This window comes from Miscanthus floridulus, chromosome 9 (genome assembly GCF_019320115.1).
Source record: "Miscanthus floridulus cultivar M001 chromosome 9, ASM1932011v1, whole genome shotgun sequence".
Classification (NCBI taxonomy): domain Eukaryota; kingdom Viridiplantae; phylum Streptophyta; class Magnoliopsida; order Poales; family Poaceae; genus Miscanthus; species Miscanthus floridulus.
Window position 1 is genome coordinate 34945740 of NC_089588.1, and position 4192 is coordinate 34949931.

Below are 4192 nucleotides of genomic sequence, written 5' to 3' on the forward strand. Positions count from 1 at the left end.
ATTCTAAGTACTATATTCACCCTGGAGGTTCAAAGATGTATCAAGACTTGAAGAAACACTTTTGGTGGAAAGGCATGAAGACAGACATTACAGAACATGTGGCACAATGTGACACCTATAATAGAGTCAAGGCTGAACATCAAAGGCCTACAGGATTGCTGAAGCCTCCTGATGTTCCCGAGTGGAAATGGGAGAGCATATCCATGGATTTCATAGTTGGATTGCCCCGTTCACGATAAGGCAACGATTCCATTTGGGTGATTGTTGATCGTTTGACCAAGGTTGCTCACTTTGTACCCGTTAAGACCCAAACCGATGCCGAAAAATTAGCAGATCTATATGTTGAGCATATTCTCAGACTGCATGGAGCTCCCTCTAGTATTGTATCTGATCGTGGTCCTTAGTTTGTGTCCTGATTCTGGGAAGCTCTGCACAAGTCCATTGGGACCAAACTTGACTTCAGTACCGCTTACCACCCACAGACAGATGGACAGACTGAATGAGTGAATCAGATCTTAGAAGACATGCTTCGCGCTAGTGTACTGAATTATGGTTCTGATTGGGAGAAATGCCTACCCTATGAAGAGTTCTCTTACAACAACAGCTACCAAGCCAGTATCAAGATGTCACCGTTTGAAGCTCTGTATGGCAGACCCTGTAAGACACCTTTGATGTGGTCTCAACCGGGGGAAAGATCGTTCTTTGATTCCGCTAAGATCCAAGATGTGGAAGAAGGAGTTGCTCAAGTAAAGGAGAATTTGAGAATTGCTCAAAGTTGATACAAAAGCTATGCTGACAAAAGAAGAAGAGAACTTGAGTTCAATGTGGGAGATTTTGTCTATCTCAAGGTATCCCCGCTACATGGAACTGTCAGATTCCATGTGAAAGGCAAGCTTGCCCCTAGATTTGTTGGCCCATACAAGATTTGCAAGAGGATTGGAAAGCTCGCCTACAAACTTGAGCTACCTGAGGAATTGGCGGGTGTACATCCCGTGTTTCATGTATCACAGCTACTCAAGTGTTTGAGAGTGCCCAATGAAGTAGTTCCAACTGATACACTTGACATTCAAGATACTCTCGAGTATAAAGAACATCCTATCAGAATTCTAGGAAGAGATACCAAAGAGACCCGAAGCAAAACTATTCCTATGTGCAAGATCCAATGGAGCAATCACACTGAGAGAGAAGCAACATGGGAGAAAGAGTCTGACCTCCGGCTACAATATCCATATCTCTTCAAAGAGTACGTTACGCGTTAATCTCGGGGACGAGATTCTATTAAGGGGGTAGGACTGTAACAACCCAAAAATCCACACACCAAAAATCACAACTACAAAATTTTTGTTTAAGCCCTATGTGATGTTGAGTGACACATGTAGAAGCCAAACCCTAGTTTTGGATTGGATGTGACCCAACTAGGTTAAAGCCATGAGCATAGTTTGGTTTTATGCCACAGGTGCAATTAAATTCCTAAATAAATAAATCATGCATGCATCCTGAATTCCACTTGTGATTTGGATTCTCTTGCCTTATGTGATGTAAACTAACTCTAACTAAATAAATCTAACCCTAACCAAATTGGCAACAAATAAAGAGAGAAGAAAGAAGAGGGAGTAACAGCAGCCTAGACCTGGCTCGACCGGACCAGCTAGCCCAGCCGAGCCTCGCCTGCCCTTTCACGCGCGTAGCCCACGAAGCCGGCTCAGCCTCGCCGCCCGCACGCGCACAGCCGCAGGCAACCCGGGCCCGTTCATCAGCCATCACGCGCCGCATGCAGCCACATTGCACCAAGCGCCTGACGACCCGACCCTGCTTGTTAGTATAGTAGCGTCTTCTTCCCCTCGCCCATGCATTCTCCCCGCGCGACCGGGAGCCGACCAGTGTGGTAGGCACGGGCCCAGGGTCACGCAAGAAGCATGACCCTGTTTCCACCTTAGCGCCGCACCCACGCAACTGCCCCTACACGTGAGAGCTGTCCGATGCGCTCGGCGCATCACCAGCCGTTCCACCATCCACCATTGGAGAAGCCTGGAGCTCGAGCTATAAAAGGAGGAGCCCCGAACCCTAGCACCTCACCACACCACGCCACCGCCATGCGGTTCGCACTAGCACACTAAGCCGAGGGACGAGAGGAGAAGGAGAGGCGTAGAGAAGGGTGCCGCTACCGGAGCAAGGAGGAGAAGGAAGCCGCTGCGGGGAGGACCTCACCGGAGCCAGGAGCACCGCCCCGATTAGCTACAGCAACGTAGCTGCTCGGCACGGCACTGCATCACCTCATCACAGCCTCGCCTCACCACCGCACCACCATCCTACCTCCACAAACCCTATGGTGAGCCATCTCGCTGAGACCACCCTCCCTAGCCAAATGGAACGTGCATCCCCACAATCAAAACCTTGCTGAAGCTTCGTGCTCCGGCCTAGCCCAACTGGTTAGCTAGGGAGACCACCATGGCCACGCTTGCCGAGACCCAGGGCGCGCTATGCGCGCTACCATCCACCAAAAGGAGGACCCCAGCCATGACGATCGGAACAGAAACACACATGCACGGGCACGCTCACCATGGCTGTGAGCACAACCATGTTGAGACCACCGTGTCTTCTACGTCGCGGTAAAGGCAACATTGACACCCCAATAGGCTCCGCCATGATGAGAGACACACCAGCTCACCTAAGCCGAGGAAGAATCCCACCAGAGCCCTGCGTTGCCGCACCGCACCTCATCGGAGCGCCATCGCCTCTGCTTTGTCCCCACCACCGTGGTAGGAGCCACTGGGAGCACCAGGAGTTTCCTGAACACACCCACCATGGCTGTAGAGCACCGTCGTAACACCTGGGTAATAGCCGTATAGACCAAGAAGCTGTTAGCCGGCCGTAGCGCCTTGGCCACATGCACCGGACCATGGGCGGAGCTCCACCGTGCACCACCACCGTGTGCGGACTCCACCGCGCCTTATGGTCATCGTCGACGCTACACTATGCCTCCCCGCTAACTGTCTGAAGGAAGACGGGGCACCAGGACCCCTGGAATTCCCCTAGATGCTTTGCCAACGAGCACCGCCACGCTGAGCCGCCGTTCACCGTGGCCAGAGCCCTAGGAAGCCCTAGCCGTCGCCCCGACCCCACCGTCACAGTCGCCGAGGTGGTCGGAGAGGCCAGTGAAGTGGTCAAAGACTTTGCCGAGACTGGTGAAGTGGACGGAGAGTTTTGTCGAGACCAGTGAAGTGGTCGGAGAGTTTTGCCGAGACCAGTGAAGTGGTCGGAGAGTTTTGCCGAGACCAGTGAAGTGGTCGGAGATGCCGTCGAAGTGGTTGGAGAGGTCACCGAAGTGGTCGGAGAGCTCGCCGGTGACCTCACCGCCGGCGGGAGCACCGTCAGGGAAGAGAAAGAGATTTTCTCCTCGCCGACCACACGTTCGTGCACTTGGTGCACGTGAACGAAACCCTAGAGAAGAGCAAGTGGACCAAGTCCTTCATAAACCGGCTCTGAGGTCTATGGACCAACGCAGGCGGGTTCACCATGAACCACGCCTCACCTGCGTCGTGGACCACGGCCCGTTAATGGCCCAGTGAGGCGGCGTGGCCGCACCAGCGCGCGCCACGTGGCGGGCCAAAGCCTAGCCCGTATCCAGGCCCAACCAGCCTAGTCGAGACCCGACCTGGTTGACCATTGACCGGTCAACGTTGACTGTTGACCGGGACCCACATGTTAGCGACATAGAGACTCTAGACCCACATGACAGGAGGTGACATCATGCTGGCATCATGATGACGTCAGTGGGACCCCCACCGGTCAGTGCAGAACCGAGACGATGACGTCATGCTGATGTCATACTGATGTCAGCATGCGACGTGAACCGGTCACAGTGTGACACGTGTCAGCCTTAATTATTTTCAGAAATGGATCTAATCTTCGGAAATTCATAACTAATTCATACGACCTCGAAAAAATATGAAACTAGGACCAAAATTCATCTAAAATCGAGCTCTACGCAATGAACCCATGTTTGAGTGCATTTGGCTCTTTTGAATTTTCATTGCTTCTTTGTGCTATTCTATAGACGTCGCTAACGTGACTATAATTCGATCGTATGTAGACTCGGAAGAGAACCAGACGGACGAGGACCGAGAGTACCGTGAGGAGTACGGAGATAACTTCACTAAAGGTGCCACATCCCCCCAATCTCGTAGCACCT